The sequence below is a fragment of the Carcharhinus amblyrhynchos genome, chromosome 4 (genome assembly GCF_965287045.1).
Source record: "Carcharhinus amblyrhynchos chromosome 4, sCarAmb.v2.hapA, whole genome shotgun sequence".
NCBI lineage: Eukaryota > Metazoa > Chordata > Chondrichthyes > Carcharhiniformes > Carcharhinidae > Carcharhinus > Carcharhinus amblyrhynchos.
The window spans coordinates 82,147,383-82,167,993 of NC_137327.1; the positions used below are offsets into that span (position 1 = coordinate 82,147,383).

General features: G+C 44.6%; 1 protein-coding gene and 1 pseudogene across 5 annotated transcripts in view; one reads left to right on the forward strand and one right to left on the reverse strand.

Annotated features, from left to right (window-relative positions):
• Nucleotides 1-12,722, forward strand: part of LOC145341722 (Golgi phosphoprotein 3-like B) — a 55,119-nt pseudogene extending 42,397 nt beyond the window's left edge.
• tenm1 (teneurin transmembrane protein 1) overlaps nt 1-20,611 on the reverse strand; it is a 704,577-nt gene that overhangs the window by 569,059 nt on the left and 114,907 nt on the right. The gene's annotated exons all lie outside the window — the stretch shown is intronic.

Consider the following 20,611-nt stretch of genomic DNA (forward strand, 5'->3'; position numbering starts at 1 on the left):
TTCTTCACAGAAACAAATTATTTCCTTTCCAGGAGTTCTACTGCAACAGCTGAGATTCATTTCTAACTTTTCTGTACGCCGCAATCCATTGAGCAGTTTTCTCGACACAGTGGGTGTGATGAGAGAATCTAGAAATAGAGTTCACTGTTTAAAAATAAGGGATAATCATTTAAATCAGAGATGAGAAGAACTTTTTGCTCCACAAAGAGGGTCATGAGGCTTTCTCTCAGAAAGAAGTGGAAGTAGAGTCTTTAAATACTTATAAGGCAGAGCCAGCTAGATTCTTGATAAGCAAAGATGTGAAAGGTTATTGGAGGTAGGCAGGGATGTGGAGTTGAGATTACAATCAGATCAGCCATGATCTTAATGAATTGTGGAGGATGCTGTTAGTGGCTTACTCCTGCTCCTAATTTGTATGGCCATATGTAACTTCCATCACCAAGAACGGAAAGGGTGGAATTGTTGTGGAAATATTGTCACTTTCAAGTTCACCACCAACCTGATGTGGACATTCATCACTTCCTTTCATCGTCACTTGGTCAGAATCTTAGGGCGTTGTCTTACTGGCCATTCAAGCCATGCTCCCTCTGCAGCGGGATTGGAGAACTCGGCACCCAGCCAAATCCCCATTCACTGCAGCGGGATGGGAAAATCCCACCAGTGTGAACAGCTGTAACATTCCAGCCTTAGACCTGTCAGTTGGAGATTGGCATTTACATTACTGGTGATCTCAGGAGGAAACTGAGATGAGTCATTCACTCAGCACTTCTGGCAGAAAATGGTTGCAGATGCTTCAAACTTGTCTTTTGCATTTGATATGCTGGGCTCCCCCATCACTGAGGATGGGGACATTAATGGAGCTTCCTCCACTGGTTAATTGCTTATTTGCCCATCACCATTCATATTCTTGCTCCCGCCAAGGCATAGAATGTGCCAATTAAAATAATTATCACCAAGTTTAAGGACCATATTAATCCTAAACCATTGGAGGCGGTGAAAAGTTATAAATTTAGAACCAGAAAAGCGGTGAGTGGTCAGTGAGTATATTTGGGCTGAAGAATTTATTATTATATTGAATCTTTGGCACAGTCTTAGACTGTGCATTATGAGACCAATTCACATGTGATGGATAAAAGAATCCAGTTGAAATTACTAAACACAAAATTTTACATTAGAACAAGTGAGCACATATGATTGATTTGATTTATGATTGCCACATGCATTAACATACAGTGAAAAATATTGTTTCTTGCGCACTATACAGGCAAAGCGTACCATTCATAGAGAAGAAGAGGACAAAATTCAGAATGTAATGCTATAGTCATAGCCAGGGTGTAGTGAAAGATCAATTTAGTGTGAGGTAGGTCCATTCAAAAGTGTGGTGGCAGTAGGGAAGAAGCTGTTCTCGAGTCGGTTGGTACTTGTCCTCAACTTTTATGTCTTTTTCCCAATGGAAGATGGTGGAATAGAGTATGTCCAGGGCAGTGGGAAACAGAGACAGTGTCAATAGGTTAGAGGCTGGTTTGTGTGATGGATTGGGCTTCATTCACAACCCTTTATAGTTTCTTGCAATCTCGGCAGAGCAGGAGGCATACCAAGCTGTGACACAACCAGATTGCTTTACCCATGGAGCAGGCACCAAAGTATTCTTGAGAACTATGCAACTAGAACAGCCTCGGTTTGATTGTCAGGGGCATCAGCCAAGTTTAAAGTGGAATGACCTGATCAGAAAAGTCTTGTTGACGTAAGTTTAATGACTTGTTATCACTGTAATAACAACCACACAGTTCAAGTATGCATGTACAGAAATGCTTAATGCTTTCATTGCCAAAAAAAAAGCCATATTGCAACTGCTTGCCAAGTGAAGACTAAGACAAGGGAAAAAAGAGCACTTCTCTCATGGTGATGGAAAACAGTGCAGGGGTGGAGTTTGCAGTCCTGAAGTGCATTCAAAATGCTTAAGCAGAGGAGAGCTAAGGATGGACAGTATTTTGCCACTGACAATCATTTGAATGAAAGAGACTTCTATACAAAAATGTTAGCGAATCAATAGTACATCAATTTGTGCATCGATACAGATACAGATTGCTCAATCGTGAGTAGAGACATTATCAAGAGCAAATTCAGTGGCATACAACTGAGAACATGGTTCAATTGAAAACTTATTCTGGTGAGATGTTGGAACTGTGAGGAAAATTGGGGGTGCGATAACCAATATAAAGGCATACCCAAAGTTACCCATTGTTGCAGCAAGATATAGCAACAAACTGATGAAAGATAAATACTAGCTTTGTTAGAAGTTTGCCTGTTAAACAACTAGGTACTGTCTCTCTATGACTCCACTTAATGTGGCATTATTCACATGACAACTTATTACATCATAGAAACATAGAAACATGTTTCTATGCACAGAATAGCACAGTACAGGCCCTTTGGCCCTCAATGTTGGGCTGAGCTATGTCCAGATCCAAGATCAAGCTATCCCACTCCCTATAATTCTGGTGTGCTCCATGTGCCTATCCAATAACCGCTTGAAAGTCCCTAAAGTGTCCGACTCCACTAACACAGCAGGCAGTGCATTCCACACCCCAACCACTCTCTGAGTAAAGAATCTACCTCGGACATCCCTCCTATATCTCCCACCATGAACCTTATAGTTAAGCCCCCTAGTAACAGTTACATCCACCCGAAGAAATAGTCTTTGCACATCCACTCCATCTATCCCTCTCATCATCTTATAAATTTCTATTAAGTCGCCACTCATCCTCCTCCGCTCTAAAGAAAAAAACCCCAGTTCCCTCAACCTTTCCTCATAAGACCTACCCTCCAAACCAGGCAGCATCCTGGTGAATCTCCTCCGCACTCTGTCATTGCTTCCACATCCTTCTTATAGAGCTGAACACAATATTCTAAATGTGGACTCACCAAGGTTCAGCGCAGTTGCAGCATAACCCCACGGCTCTTAAACTCAAAACCTCTGTTGCTGGGCATCAAGGACCGAGAGGGCTACACTTCATTTTGGAATGACTGCATCTTGGCTGGGCTGCAGGGCTGCATCCTCGTGGAACTGGCGCTCAGAGGCCGCATCGAGCTGGAACCCGTGACCGTGCGACGCAAGTGCCTTCTCAATCGCAAGGTCCTCTTCAAGTCCTCGGACGGGAGACATCCTCCTCGATGAAGTGCTGATGCACATCAAAGCGACAGAGCCAGCTAAGACAATCCAGAACTGGACCGAACTTCTCAAGGTGAGACGTGGAACCTGCTGAAGTTGAGCTACCAGATCCACAACATGCGCGAACGGCTGGCCAAGAGCCTGGTGGAGAAAGGTGTCCTGACCACGGGGAAGCAGAACTTCCTGCTGTTTGACATGACCACCCACCCGGTCACCAACAACACCCACAAGCAACGGCTGCTCAAGAGGCTGCAGGATGCCTTCCTGGACAAGTGGACAAAGGAGCCCACGCGGATGGACCGCCACCTCTTGGCCCTGATGCTTTTGGCCCACAGCCCGGACGTGCCGAAGAACACCTTTGTCCCCCACTTGGACAAGCAGGACGAGCTGGCCACCCTCCCCTCTTGTGAGCTCCTGGAACTTAACCCCGAAGTGGAGTGCACCAAGTTCAACAGCAACGAGATGATCTGAGCCATCATGGCCGCGCTGACATCAATTATGGAACTGTTTCAGTTTTGCATCTGCACCTACTCTCTGTGTCAGCATGGGTTTCCTCCAGGTGCTCCGGTTTCCTCCCACAGTCCGAAAAATGTGCTGGTTTGGTGCATTGGCCATGCTTAATTCTCCCTCTGTTTACCTGAACAGGCGTCAGAGTGTGGCAACTAGGAGATATTCACAGTAACTTCATTGCAGTGTTAATGTAAGCCTACTTGTAACTAATAAATAAAAAATAAACTACATCAGTCTAACTCTATTCAACCATTATAGAATCTTTTTAAAATTGGAGCATTTGGCGTTACAGCTGCAATTTCAGTTGCAGTGATTGAAAAGTCCTCATCCACAATTTCTATTGCAAAGATTGCACCTTCACAGTCTATTTCTGAATTTTCATGCGACAAACGCAACAGTGTGAGAGCTGTAGCTTTCTACTTTGAACTGCAATATATGTTGTAGGCGTACTATGACATAAGCACAGCCCACAGTTGTGTTCTTAACTCTGTCATTGTCAGTATTGCAGAATTTGGACCCAGAATGATTGCTAAATGTTCATGAACTGATACCAGCATAAAGTTTCCTCCCAACAAAAAGTGAAGAAATGTTTTGATTTCAAAATTGATTCCAAGTATTTCTTTTCCTATCTGTACATAGTGTCTTGGTCAGTGGATACACAGCAAGTGCTATGGGTGATTCTTCACCATTATCCGTGGCATGACTGATCACTGTCCCAACTCCATTGTTTGAAGTTTCACTTCTAGTTTCAAGCCACGTTTTGTGTTGTAATGAACAAATAGTACACATCACTGGTCAAACTTCTCTTGCATGCACTGTAACTATTTAGACCACTCCTATTTCATGTCATCTTTCAGCAACTTATGCCATAGAGCTAGTTAGGTGGATTGGCCATGCTAAGTTGTCCCGCAGTGTACCCAAACAGGCACCAGAGTGTGGTGACCAGGGGATTTTTATAGTAACTTAATTGCAGTGTTAATGTAAACCTACTTGTGATAATAATAACCATGTTATAAAACTTTGAATTTTATACAATGGCAAACTGCTGTATTTTTGACAAACATAATGATGGACCAAAGCAATGGAAGTCCATGGTCATCAATACAATCTTAGAGCATGGTACCTGAAGGAGGTGGAGAATAGTTAGTAGAATGTAAATAGGTTACTGAAAAGAACTTCATTTTAAAAGGGGGAAGTGAAGTTATGTATTCATCTGTTATGAGCATGCTAACTTTGTGATAATGTCATTAAACATGTAATTCAGTTATTCTGATGCTTGCCCTCATTTTACAAGTTCCTCTCAGAGGGTGGTGAGGGATTGGAATGCCCTGCCTGCTGCGGTTGTAAATGCGCCTAGTTTGGGGGCGTTTAAGAGATCCGTGGATAGGTTTATGGACGAAAAGGGATTGGTTTAGGTTAGAGGGTCATTGTTTTTTTTAACTGGTCGGCGCAACATCGTGGGCCGAAGGGCCTGTTCTGCGCTGTAATGTTCTATGTTCTATGTTCTAATATATATTAACCACAATGACCCAAAGCCCTTGCAGGACAGTACTGGTTCAAACATTGGAATTGCAAAAGACTGATGGCCTGTCCTACTGAACAGCTGGCATTGTTTGTATTGCTACTTGGCGTTTGTCTGGAATTCATGTAGAGGGCTGGAGGGTAGAACTCCAAGCAACATGCAGCACAGGGGAAAGAAGGACAGGAAGGATATGGAGACCATATCTTCACCATAGGGTCTACTACCAATGGTGAAGCTACCCAAATGGTGAGTGCATAGTCTCCATGTTCTTCCGTCCTTCTTTCCTCTCCTGTTCTACATGCTGCTTGGGTTTCTGCCCTTCCTGTCCTCTGCAGTCTTCCTGTTAGGCAGGTGGCCATCCCACTGTGAAGGTCAGTCTGGACCCAGGATTTGACTACTGAGAACACCCACGTGCTGTGCTCTCTTCCTGTCACCTGTGCCAAGTCTGTCTTTGTTCTGCTGACCCGATCCATTTATGCAGCTGGGTCGATGTCCTGGGACAGCCGTACAGCCATTCTGCATCTGCCAACCTTCAACAGATCTGGAACAAACATTTCCTGAGACGTTGTGACCCCCTCAAAATTCACCCACCCTTTCCAAATGCTTTGTGTGGCATCAATGAGGAAGGAAATGGGATTGCTGATTAACAGAATCACAAAACTGACATGCTGATGACAAATGGCATTTCATGGCCCCACACTTCCATCTCCCTCTTGGATTTCAGGGGGCCCAGAAATTTATCCTAATGTTTCAAGTCATGACCTTTCATCAGTGAGTTCTGATGAAAAGTCATCAACCTGAAATGTGGACCCACTTCACAGGCGCTGCCAGACCTGAGTATTTCCGGCATTTTCTGTTTTTCACTTCTTTGTTTTTGTTTCAATTTTTTTTTTGAATTTGAGCAAAGAATTAATTGCTTTCCCGAAAGAGACAGCTAATTGTATTTAATGGTACAATTAGCAGCTCCTACAAAGACAAAAATGAGAAAGTTTACAATCAACCGGGCTTTGTAGGAAGTCATGTGAGTTCTAATTGCTCATGGCACCAAGTTGTCATGGCCATTCCAAGAGACTCTTTGACAAAGGGTCATCTGGAGTCAACATTAGTTTTTTTCTCTCCTTACAGATGCTGCCAGACTTGATGAGATTTTCCAGCACTTTCTCTTTTGGTTTCAGATTCCAACATCCACAGCAATTTGTTTTTATCCAGTACTTTACCAAGAGATGCAATCTTTGAAACCTAGAACAATTGAGATATTTCTCACATTTTTTTTATGACTGAAGGTAGCACATGAAGTACTTCCTCTGTTCCTATTAATTAATTACTTAACATTTAGCGTCATAGGGCTATATTTCACCATTTTGATTCTAAGTGCTGGGCGGACTTGAAACTGGGAGTCTTTCAGAACTTTGAGACGCGTTCTGAGGTGCCCCCATAGTCACTGTGCCTGAAAATATATCAGTGAGTCTGAATCATGCTGCACAAGCCTGTGGGTGTTACTTAAAGCGCCTGAAACCCAGCAGCTCCAATCGGCGCCTCCAACTGCTTATGCGCAGAAATAAAATGATAGAATGCTGCTCCCCTGCCACATCCCTCCGGGCCAGATAGTGCCTCCCCCAGCCACCACAGACATTACCCCACCCTTGCAACATTACTGACTCCCTCATCTCCCCACATGCCCACCACCCAGTCTGATCGTGGGCCCCTTCCCCGCTTCCCCCACTGATCTCAAGCAGAGTGGCAGAGACTCCCCTTCCCACCACGATGTCAGGTAGAGTGGCAGCACACCCCCCTTTCCCCCACACCGATTTCAGGCAGAGTAGCAGTGGACCCCCACCCCCCTTTCCCCCTGCTGAGTTCAGGCAGAATGGCAGTGAACACACCTTCCCCCCCACACTGAGCACAGGCAGAGTGGCAGCTGACCTACCTTCCCCCCTCACCCCTTCCTCTCCCCTCCGATCTCAGGCAGAGAACCGTTGGACCCTTGGCACTTACCTCCTCACTAACCTTCAAATATGGAGCACCAGGAGCGGACTTATATGGAGCATGTCTGTTTTGTACCAACTCCAGATGGGCGAAAGTGGCGGTAAAGGGGGAAGTATTGGTAAAGTTGAGTGTGCAGCCCATCAAGTCAATTTAAATGCATGCAAATGTACTTATAAGGCCCTCATGTCTATTTCAGGGATGGTCGCGATTGTGGCTATTTCCGGCCATTAGTAAAGGGGAACTGGTGCAGAGCAGGTGCAGGTTGTGATACTCGCCTCACGTCCAACTTTACCAAGATTTTGCGCCCGAAAACGGGCACAAATTGATGTTGAAACCAGGCCCATAGACTCATAGAGGTTTACAGTATGGAAACAGGCCCTTCGGCCCAACAGGTCCATGCCGCCCAATTTTTTCTACTAAGCTACTACTGAACTACTACTAAATTGCTGGCATTTGAACAAGAATAAAAGCAAAGTGGGCCATGTAGGCACAACAGAAATTTAATACCAGCAAATTTCTGCCATTTGGTCAATTGAAATCGACATGCCCCTGGAGACTATTTAAAATGTAAAAAATAATTTAAAAATGCAAAACTGCAACTGGCATTAACTTAATTCTGCTTGAGGTGTGTCTGGGGTGTTGCCAGCATCTTAACCACTGCTAGAGGTGAGACTGTAACTGGTTAAAACATACAGCCTAATGGGAATTCCTTGATTATAGAGGGAGATAGAATGAGATCATAGCTCGGGTTATAAATTGCCGAGTAGATTTTTTTTAAACCAGTAAATTGATTACTGAACAGCATCAATGATATCAATGGCACTTGAGAATTGTGCATGATTTATAGTTGATAAAGGCTTAACTATCTCGCTTTGGAAGACAGGTAAAATAGTGAACAGTGACAGCTGCTACTTTAAACATGGATGTGAATTGGATTGGGCAAAAAGTCTACAAGTATAAACCTTATGTGGAAGCACACTACTGACCGTTATTGAGAATTTCCATCCTATCTCACTGATGGACAATTCAACTGAAATAGGACAGGCTAAGGCATAATTGTAAACTTTGACCAGGCCCAAAAACATTTAAACATGCATTTCCGAACTTCTAAGTAGAGTTGTTAATCACATATCTATACAAACAATGGTGCTTCCATTTATGTTGAATGGTTTGGCATTCCCCTTATAGATCAGATACAAACAAAGCAGCTATTCTTGGTCTATCATACAACAAAAGAAGCTCAGTCCTTTCTGTCACAGAATCTGTTTTTTTTGTAAACTAGATTGGATAGGCCAGTTGTGCTTAAAGTTGATAAGTCACCAAACTGGATTAGATGCAACCAAGGATAATTACAGGAGTTTTGACTTGATTTATTATCGTCACAAGTATTGGGATACAGTGAAAAGTATTGTTTCTTGCATGATATGCAGTCAAAGCATACCATACATAAAGTACATGGGGGAAAATGAATGGACATGATGCAGAATAAAGTGTTACAATCATAGCCAGTCATAACTAGGGTGTAAGAGATTGGAATGGAACAGTTTAGAGAGCATAAAAGAGTTAGAATAGAGTTTTAGGAGCAAAGAGTAAGAGTAAAATTTAGAATTAGAGGGTATGCTGGGACCATCTTAGATGATTAGTCCTGATGAGCGCAAGACAAAAAAAAGGCAACGTGTCTCCCCTTTCAATAACATCTATTTTATGCTCAAACTGCTGCTAAACCATTTTACGCTGATCCCAGAATACTAAAAAAAATCAGGTTCAGGACTTGACTGCTGAGTTAAACAAATGGCAGTCGAATTTGATGATACTTCAGATAGTTCAGAAGTAAAATGTGGGTGGAAATTACATGACCATTGGCTGGGGTCAGCAGGGGGAGGGGGTTGGGAATGCATGACAGTTGCATATTTTTAAAAAAATCATTTATGTAATTCAGATGTCACTGGCTGGACCGGCATTTACTGCCTATCCCTAATTGTCCTTGAACTCAGTGGCTTGCTAGACCATTTCAGAAGGCAGTGAACCACAGTGTTGTGGACCTGGAGTCATATTAGGCCTGACTGGCTAAGGATGGCAGATTTCCTCCCCTACAAAGAGAACAAAGGGAAGTCCAGCACAGAAACAGGCCCTTCAGCCCTTCAAGCCTGTACCAATCATGCCTGTCATAATTTTGTAGACCTCTATCAGGTCTCCCCTCAGCCTGCATCTTTCCAGTGAAAACTATCCTAATTTATTCAACCTCTCCTCATAGCTAGCACTCTCGAGACCAGGCAACTTAAGAACATAAAGAACATAAAAACTAGGAGCAAGAGTTGGTCATTTGGTCCCATGAGTCTGCTCTGCCATTCAATAAGATCACGCCTGCTTTTTTGTGGACTCATCTCCACTTACTGCCCATTCACCATAATCCTTAATTCCTCGACTGTTCAAAATTCTATCTATCTTTGCCTTAGAAACATTCAACAAGGTAGCCTCAACTGCTTCACTAGGCAGAGAATTCCACAGATTCACAATCCTTTGGGTGAGTAAGTACCTCCTCAACTCCATCCTAAATCTGCTCCCCCTTATTTTGAGGCTATGTCCTAGTTCTGCTTTCACCCGCCAGTAGAAACAACCTCCCTGCTTCTATCTTATCTGTTCCCTTCATAATCTTATATGTTTCGATAAGATTCCCACTTCATTCTTCCAAATTCCAATGAGTACAGTCCCAGTCTACTCAGTGTCTCTTCATAAGCCAACCTTCTCGACACTGGAATCCACCTCATGAATCTCCTCTGCCCCTCCAGTGCCAGTGTACCTTTTCTCCAGTAAGGAAACCAAAACTGTACATAAAAGTCCAGGTGTGGCCTCACCAGCACCATATACAGCTGTAACAGCTGTTTTTAATCTCCATCCCTCTACCAATAAAAGACAACATTCCATTTGCCTTCTTAATTACCTGCTGCACCTGCAAACCAACTTTTTTGTGATTCATGCACAAGGACACTCAGGTCCCTCTGCACAGCAACATGCTGCAATTTTTTTACTATTTAAATAATAGTCCATTTTGCTGTTATTCCTGCCAAAATGGATGACCTCACATTTACCAACATTGTACTCCATCTGCCAGACTACTGCCCATTTACTGCAATTATCCATATCCCTTTGTAGATGTTCAGCGTCTCTGCACACTTTGCTCTACCACTCATCTTAGTGTCATCTGTGAACATTGACACACTACATTTGGTCCCCATTCCAAATCATCTATGTAAATTGTAAACATACTGCTGAAGCTTCTTTGCACCCTCTCCAAAGACTCTACATCCTTCTGATAGTGTGACGACCAGAACTGCTTGCAATACTCCAAATGCAGCCTTGCCAAGGTTTTATATAGCTGCAACTTGCAACTAAAGGACATTAGTGAACCAGATGAGTTTTAATGACTATTAAAAATGTTTATGGTCATTAGACTTTTAATTCCTCCTCTTTTTTTTTAATTAGTCGTAAAAATTTACCATCTGATTTGAACCCAGGTTCACAAAGAATTAACCCTGGTCTCTGGCTTACTAGTCCAATGGCAATATCTCTCAGTCACCCTTTGTTGAAAAAAAAAATAAGCACCACAACTACCCACCATTTATTTTAACTTCAGTGATAGGGAAGCTTTTACAAATGATAATTTGAGACAAAATTAACATTTGGACAAATGTGGATTAATTAAGGAAAGCCAGCACATATCATTGATGGTGGCAGGGCAGAAGGGGAAAGGATGCATTTGACACCTTGGGCTTTAGAAATTTGTGCACTGAGTTCAATAGCGAGGAAGATATAATCAACTTATATATAATTCCTCAACTAAATTTCCTGAAATCTCAACTTCAAGTGAAATTAAGGTAGTTGTAGCTTTGCATAGGAATTAATGTTAAAAATAAAGTGCAGTTCTTTTGGACATTTGCCTGGTCAACCAAGGCACAAGTTAAATACCATACCATACATTTACAGTTGAAATGGCTTATAAAATACAAGCTACTAAATATAGGATAAACACTGCATAAATCTAAATTGATGCCAGATGCTGTTTATGTCATCCAAAATAATCCTAAAAATACCTTTAATATGTAAGTGATTTGCACATTTGTTCTCTCAGTTTGCAGGGTATTTTTTTAACATGCCAATAAAGCATTTGAAGAAGATATTCATGTTTATGCACTTTAACAGGGATGCAAGTATCTTATCATTTCCCCAGTCTTTGTTTAAACAAGAAAGTAACGATCACCTACGGCAAGTCCCTCAAAATACTGACTTAACAATGGATCATACTTCTTGAAATAAAATGTCATTCTTCCAAATGAATGTGCTGTAGACACACATCATATCCAGGTTAAAAGCACCAACATTCTTTTCATAAAGCAAGTTTTCTGTAAAAAGCCTTCTTCTATCTTTCTCTAGCCAATTGCTGCCCCCATTCGCTCCCTCTTCCAATCAATTGCCATTCCAGCAAATCCTGCTTGCAGAATGTGCAGCTCCAAATGTTGCTCCACTTCCAGGCCCACCCCCTCCACTTAGGTCCCACCCCTTAGCACTGCCTGGTGCCAAGTGGGCAGTGACAGCGTACCCAGTCAGCATTGTCAGTGTGCCAGGCTGACAGTACTTGGGTGCCAGGTTAGCAGTGCAAGGATGTCAGACAGGGTCTGCCAGGCTCCCAAAGTGCACTGCTGATCACCAGGGGAACCTCAAGGGCCTCCGGTCCCACTGGCGAGGCCACCATATCTGGTCCCTGTCGGTGGGAGACCATGTGCGATCCTCTCCTTCATTGTTTAGGCCGTTAAGGGAAGTGAGGCTGTTAAGACAAGTGAGATGATTGCATCCCAGGCACACCAATGATATTAAAATGAGGATTTAAATATTTAAGTCATTCTTGCACCCTTCCCGGGTGTGAGGTCAATTACCTTGGCTTAACAAGAGGAAAACCCAGTATGACGAACTGTAAGATAACCCCCTCCCCCATGAATCTATGTACCAATGCAGGAACATTCAATAACAATTAAGTCACAGAGAAAAAATGCTTCATTTTGCCACAGTATAACAGGTATAAACATATGTGCATGAGATGAAGATTATGCAGCGGTTCTGATGTCTGATTCCTTACTTGTTGATAATGTAGCACTCATCATAGACATGTTCACAAGGAGTGTGATACAAAGAGGTCTTTATTTATGATAAATTTACGGACTAGAACAAAGGTTATTTCTCTTCACTCTGACTCTACATTGAAAACTTCTATCAGTGTGAAGTTTGTATGTATGAATACAATCAAGGGTCAGAAAACAGAATTTAATCTTCACTCTAGGATCTGGGAGCAAGAACTTGGCTGACTTACTAGTTTAATATGGGGGAGGTGCCATTTACTACTGCTGCTGATGTTAACCCTGAACAGCATTGGGATTGAAATCTGTTTCATCTGATCATATTTTCTTTGTATTGTAGAAACAAGCAGAGAAGCTAGTGAACGGAAAAGCACAGACTCCACTGAAACCTTCTGAAGCTTGAAGAATTAAAATGCTTATCAAAAGGGGTAAAAGAATAAAATTTAAATGCACAAGATAGATATTTCAGTCAGTGCAGAGTTAATGGGCCAAATGGCCTCCTTATGCACTGTTTGAATTCTATGATAAAAAATACTCAGAAATAAATCGTACAAAAAAAAATCCAAAATGCTTTTTCAAAGGTACACAATAAAACAATCTTTTTGGCAACACTCATTATGAATTCTTAACCATAAATTCCAGGAAATCTTACACAGACTGAGAAAGTGCAAAAACACCCAGGAGTATGGTGTGAAGGGGGTGTCGAGGTGGGGGGGAGGGGAGGCAGGATTAGGAAATTGAATTCGATGGTCAGCCATGATTATAATGAATGACAGAGCAGGCTCAAAGGGCCAAATGGCCTTCTCCTGCATCTATTTTCTATGTTTTGATGTATGTATGCTCATCATGTGATGCATCACAGCCAAACCAAAATCAAAATAAAGATCCACTTTATGAGTTGAATCAGAGTGAGAAAAACTGTGAAGCTTTCCAAGCAGAATTTGGTTTTATAGTAAAAGAAATTTATGTCAGCTTTGATTTTAGCAAAGAACTCTTCAGTCGCCACCGGTGACCAACTATCCTGTATTTTATGTGCTCATTCTCTAGCATTCTTTGTTCCATGTCTCACAATATGTTGCTCCAGGATGACATTTGTCCCATATCTTTCCTGAATTTCTTGGACAGCAATCCAGCAGATCACTGAGGGTCTCCTCTTGCTGTTGACTGCATATCTTAGTTTCATGCGTAGTTGCGCTGTGCACCTAATGTTGTGCGCAAGATGGAGAAGGAGGCTCCAGAGAGCCAAACTAGAAGATTGCAGATATACATTCTAATTCTCTCTATTGAGTGGTTGATTATTAAGGATCCACTTCCCATCTCCACTCCCAGCAACTTCCTGTCCACGCCACACCCCCCCTGCCCGCCCCCCTCCTCCCTCACAAACACTTTCACCAGCTTCCCCATTCGAGTTCCTCGCTCACTCTTGATCTCACTAAGTTTCTCACCCCACTTCATCCTCCCCACCTCCCTCCCCCCTTCCATCCCACTCTCCCACAAGAGCATCCTGCCCTCATCAGCTCCCCTTATTTCTCTCATTCAAATGGTCCCCCAATCTGGTCACACTGTCTAAGGGCCCGATTTTGGTATTGTGCCACACCTGTTTTCTGGCGCGAAAACATGGTGAAGTCGGGTGTGAGGCCATTAACGCAATCCATGTCCCGTGTCCGTGCAGATTGCCACTTTACCGAAACCTGGGAATGGTGGCGATCCAATTTGCACCCAAAATGTATTTGCATGCATTTGAATTGAATTAATGAACTGCCCGCCCAACTCTATCAGCATTTCCCCTCTACCACCACGTTTGCTGATCTGGAACCACGCCATTAATGGACCTGCTAAATAAAAGTCTGAATCAGGCGCTCCAGCACATTCAGAGCTTCCAATGGCTCTCTGAGCCAGATCAGTGGTGGGGGGACAGGAGGATGGAGGCGGGTCAGATCATTCTCTGGTTGGGGGGGAGGGGGAGTGAGGCCAGATCGTTGTTTGGTTGCGGGGGGAGGGAGGAGGAGGATGCAGGTCAGATGTATCTCAAGTCGGGGGGAAGAGGGCTGATCATTGTCTGGTGGTGGGGGGGAGGGCTGATCATTGTCTGGTGGTGGGGGGGAGAGAGCTGATCATTGTCTGGTGGTCGGGTGGGGGGGAGGGCTGATCATTGTCTGGAAGTGGGGGGGAGGGCTGATCATTGTCTGGTGGTGGGGGGGAGGGCTGATCATTGTCTGGTGGTGGGGGAGGGCTGATCATTGTCTGGAGGTGGGGGGGAGGGCTGATCATTGTCTGGAGGTGGGGGGGAGGGCTGATCATTGTCTGGAGGTGGGGGGGAGGGCTGATCATTGTCTGGTGGTGGGGGGGGGGAGGGCTGATCATTGTCTGGTGGTGGGGGGGGGAGGGCTGATCGTTGTCTGGTGGTGGGTGGGGGAGAGGGCTGATCATTGTCTGGTGGTGGGGGGGGGGGCTGATCGTTGTCTGGTGGTGGGGGGAGGGCTGATCATTGTCTGGTGGTCGGGGGGGGAGGGCTGATCATTGTCTGGTGGGGGGGGGAGAGGGCTGATCATTGTCTGGTGGTCGGGGGGGGAGGGCTGATCGTTGTCTGGTGGTGGGGGGAGGGCTGATCATTGTCTGGTGGGGGGGAGGGCTGATCATTGTCTGGTGGTGGGGGGGCTGATCATTGTCTGGTGGGAGGGGGAGGGCTGATCATTGTCTGGTGGGGGGGAGGGCTGATCGTTGTCTGGTGGTGGGGGGGAAGGCTGATCATTGTCTGGTGGTGGAGGGGGAGGGCTGATCATTGTCTGGTGGTGGAGGGGGAGGGCTGATCATTGTCTGGAGGTGGGGGGGAGGGCTGATCATTGTCTGGTGGGGGGGAGAGAGCTGATCATTGTCTGGTGGTGGGGGGGAGGGCTGATCATTGTCTGGTGGGGGGGGGGGCTGATCATTGTCTGGAGGTGGGGGGGAGGGCTGATCATTGTCTGGTGGTGGGGGGATGGGAGGGCTGATCGTTATCTGGTGGGGGGGGGTGGGAGGGCTGATCGTTGTCTGGTGCGGGGGGGAGGGCTGATCATTGTCTGGTGGGGGGGGGAGGGCTGATCATTGTCTGGAGGTGGGGGGGGAGGGCTGATCATTGTCTGGTGGGGGGGAGGGCTGATCATTGTCTGGTGGGGGGGGGAGGGCTGATCATTGTCTGGAGGTGGGGGGGAGGGCTGATCATTGTCTGGAGGTGGGGGAGGGCTGATCATTGTCTGGAGGTGGGGGGGAGAGAGCTGATCATTGTCTGGTGGTCGGGGGGGGGAGGGCTGATCATTGTCTGGTGGTGGGTGGGGGAGAGGGCTGATCATTGTCTGGAGGTGGGGGGGAGGGCTGATCATTGTCTGGAGGTGGGGGGGAGGGCTGATCATTGTCTGGTGGTGGGGGGAGCTGATCATTGTCTGGTGGTCGGGGGGGGAGGGCTGATCGTTGTCTGGTGGTGGGGGGAGGGCTGATCATTGTCTGGAAGTGGGGGGGAGAGAGCTGATCATTGTCTGGTGGTCGGGGGGGGGAGGGCTGATCATTGTCTGGAGGTGGGGGGGAGAGAGCTGATCATTGTCTGGTGGTCGGGGGGGGGAGGGCTGATCATTGTCTGGAGGGGGTGGAGGGCTGATCATTGTCTGGTGGTGGGGGGGGAGAGGGCTGATCATTGTCTGGTGGTTGGGGGCGGGGGCTGATCATTGTCTGGTGGGGGGGAGGGCTGATCATTGTCTGGTGGTGGGGGGGCTGATCATTGTCTGGTGGGGGGGGAGGGCTGATCATTGTCTGGTGGGGGGGAGGGCTGATCGTTGTCTGGTGGTGGGGGGGAAGGTGGACACATGTCAGATGTTCCTTTGAGGGGCAGTAAGTGAGGCCAGACCATTCTCTGGGGGGAGGGAATGAGTGAGGCCAGATCGTTGCCTGGGGGGCGGGGAGAGGAGGGAGTCCCAATCACTCACTGGTGGGGGGGGACGGGGGTATCAGATGGATCTCTGGTAAGGTGGGGGGGGGGGGCGCAGGGGCAGAGGTGGTGATCGGTCTGGGGAGTGGGGGAATGGATAAGGGGGACAGTGATGAGCGTGTGTAGTGGGGAGGGGGTGGATAAGGGGTCGGTGATGTGTATACACGCTCGCTCCCGCTTTTATCTCCCAGCCACATTCTCCGCTTTCTGTGGCTCGGGAGCGATCTGACATGGACGTGTTTTTTCAAACTTTTTTACAACTGCACATGTGCAGTTCAGAGCTCCAATCGTTTTGGCCATGCTCAGCCTTGCCCACAGCACAAATGGGACTGGAGATGTTTTTTTCAGGCTGAGTGTGTATGGGGGCATCTGAAAACAGATTTCTAAGTCGGATCTGCATTACGCCCAGATTCAGGACTTAGAATGAAAATAGTAAAATCAGGCCCTAACTGTCTCTTGTTTTATTTCCTAAGAGTTGTCACCATGATCAACACAATAGTCTGTTTATCAATTTATTCCTGATAGTTCTAGGTAAGCATATTGCCAAATGCCAACCTGAGTCATTCTTATGCCATTCTAATGCTTCTGCAAAAGGTGGCACCCCACATCATTGTTTATAGTTAGACATTTTTAAATTGCCAAATATTTTGCAGTTGTGTCAATTTCCCTTTAAGGGCTTGACTCTTTTCACTGCAGGAATCAATCCTTCAAGCCTTGGAATTAACTACCAATTTAATGATACCTAAGTTGTCAGCATCCCTGAGTTAAATCTGTCAGGATTCTTCTTTGTCATTGATGTCCTGCTGATAGTCGTGCATGTGTAAACCTTATATAAGGGACAGATTCAGCTATGATATCCTCTAATAAATTGTCAATTGACATACACTGCTTTACCTGACACATTTAAATAGACACGGGGGAAGGTAGGAGAAGCATTAAAAAATGACAGTATCTTTCTCTGTTGACATCAAGCCTGTGATCAACATATTCCATGGTACACATTTAATTCTTTCCACACTGTGACAGAAAGGTCTTATTTGCTGCATCATTGCTGCCGGAACTAAAAAAATGCCAAGTTACAACTCAGTTTCCTACATTAGGAACATACATCACTGTTTGGAATGGTAAAAGTATTTTATTAACAGCAAGACAAGTTGCATTATTATTTTTCTGTCCATTCATCCATGTGCTAAAGAGATTGTGTTACTTTCTATTGGATCACATGATTTTCTTCCAAGACAAATCAGATTTACGATAGTACAGTGTGCTGGAACATTAACCTCACCCCTGAGTATTTAAACTCCATCCCACACGAATGCTGAAATCCAGCCTGGTCACTATCTGTCACTTATGGTTAGTGTAAAATGTCAAACAAATCTGGAAAATTTCTCCTCAGTATACCTCACTACTTTTTCTCCTAATACAAATAAACAGACTCTTGGCTGAAACTTTTGCCTATTTTTGAGGCTTACCTTCTAATACCCCACCCAAATGGTCATTATTCATTGTCAGTCTGCACCCAGACCGTATACGATATATTTGATTGCAAATAGCGTCAAAGTTAAACCCGATGCTCACCTTTCAGTCAATGACTAGTATCAATTGCTGCTTAGCAACTAGAAGTGAGAACTCTGGTTGGCTTTCTCCCCCAGGTGTGTTAATGCCAAATGTTGTATTCTAGTGCTGCCAAAACAGTCTGACCAGGGTTAAGAACTGTGACTTTCTTGAGTTGCATGGTTCAGTTAACTTATTGAAAGTCAAGTGACTCCATGTCACCATCACACACCTCCTGTTCAAATCCTTTCAATCTAATTCCCAGAAGACACAAGTCAACCAGCAAAAAGAATTCAGAATTTAATTGAATAATGGCAACTTAGCAGGATGAGATGTGGCCTGAGGAGTGTTGATTCTGTCACACAGGGACCTGACCTATATACATTGCTCAGTTACGTTATTTGGTGTAAGGAAAATCAAAGTTTTCTCCTCAGAGTAGATTCTTTACAACATTAGTTCTATATTAAAGTTATCACTGCTACCTCACAGCGCCCGGACCTAGGTTTGATTATGGCAGAGGATGACTGTCTGTGTGGAATTTGCACATTCTCTCTGTGTCTGTGTGGTTTCCCTCTGATTGCTCCAGCTTCCTCCTAAAGTCCAAAGATGTATAGGTTAGGTGGATTAACCATGCTAGATTGCCCCTTGATGTCCAAAAATATGCAAGTTTGGTGGAGTAGCCATGGTAAATGTATGGGGTTACAGGGATAGGGCGCAGGTGTGGGGGGACAGTGGGGGGGATGGGGCTGGGCACAATGCTCTTTCAGAGAGAGTCCATGCAGACTTGATGGGCTGAAAAGCCTCCTTCTGCGCTGCAGGGATTCTATGGTTCTATATGTGGTCCTCAAGTTACTGTCGATCATTGCTGGAAAACAAAGGATTTTCCATGTCAGACACATGGGGTGAAATTTTCCCGTCCCACTTACTGTAGGAATCGTAGCGTGTGGGATCGGAACATGCAAAGGTCCGTTGACCTTGGGTGGGATTTTCTGGCCTTGGGGCAAAAGAGGCCAGAAAATCACCTCCATAGCATCCAGATCACATGCTTACAGCTTAAGTATAGTGTGGCTAGATATAGATTAATCTACTTTGCCCCTGTAATGTATTTCGTGCCAAACTATACAACCACTGGTTTTACTGGACCATTCAATTCTCATTACTACCCATCCTGATGTCTTTCTGAGTACATTTGCCAGTACAGTGACATAATAGGAATGGGATCATTATGTAGGAACATCTGAAATCTAGACTGAGAATGTCTGAACTCTTCTTACTTAATAAGAAAGAAAGACTTGTATTTATAAAGCATCTTTCATTTATAAAGCAGAAGTGCCTGTTAAGCACTTTTGTTAAACTCTGTTGTAAGATAAGAAAAGCTCTGATAGCAGCATTGGGGGAACAATCCAAAAAGCTTGATTGTTTGTAGATTGATTCAAATGTTCAAATAAAATAAGGTGTAACTGGCAATCTGGTACCAAAGCAACATCTCTTCCTTTTTAAGTATGTGTGAATATTATGACAGTAATAAAAGTTGGCTTGAGCACAGCAAATAGTGGGCCATGGTAATATTTTTTCCCAAACCGACAGACAGATGGGAAAATTTCAGGCTCCCTGTATGACAGAATCAACACTTCTAAGGCCGTGTCTCATCCTGCTCAGTTTCTATGATTCAATTAAATTCTGAATTCTTTTTGATTGTTGACTTGTGTCTTCTAGGAATTAGATTACCCAAGGGCCACTGCTTATTTGATAGATAAAAATGTCTTAGGCATTGGAATACAGAGTAAAATTTTAAAATTTGCCTTAATACCAAACTTGGAGATGCAGCAAACATTGAGGATGGTTCCACTGCCCATAGATAGGTCAGCAGAATAGATAGGTAAGTGTCAGATGGAATTTAACATGAAGGAGTGTGAAGTAATGCATTTTTGACAGAAAGAATTGCGAGGGATGTGACGGCACAGTTCCATAATGAGAGCAGGGCTGAGGGAGCTCAGGGTTCATGTGCAGAGATTTTTGAAAGTGGCAAGACAGATTGAGAGGGCAATTAGCAAAGCATTTGAGATACTGGGCTTCACAAATAGAAGTACAGAGTACAAAAGCTGGAAGCTATGCTGGTCACAGCTAGAGTATTGCATCCAGTTCTTGTCACTACACATTAGAAAGGATCTGAAGGCCCTTGAGAGAGTGCATAGAAGATTCACCAGAATGGTCCCAGAGGTGAGGGATTTTAGCTATGAGCTTAGATTGGTGAACTATAGCTCTTCTCCTTGGAGCAAAGGAGATTGAGGGGACAGTTGCTAGAGGGGAACAAGATTATGACAGGTTTGGATAGGATAGACCTTAAGACCAGAAAGGCTGTTCCTTTTAGCTGATGTTACAAGCACCAGGGGACAAAGATTTAATGTTTTGGACAAGAGATGCAGGGGGATGTGAGAAAGTTTTTTTTTCCCCCCAGCATGCATTAATGACCTTGAAATCCCTGCTTCTGAGGGTGGTGGAAGTGGAGATGATGATTGGGAAAGGAAATCTAATGGGGCTTGAGGGAAATAAACTTATTGGGATAGCACAGGGGAATGGGTTTAGATTGATGTACAGGGAACTGGCGTGAATTCAGTAGACTGAATGACCTGATGTGATAATTCGATGGCTTTTTGATTGGGCAGGAGAGACAAAAAAACAACAGTTTGCAAGGCACATTCAGGAAGCAGTGAGGTAATGGGATGGCGGGGAGAGGAGCATGAGGTGGTGTGAGAGTGACATCAGTGGAGGTGGCAAGT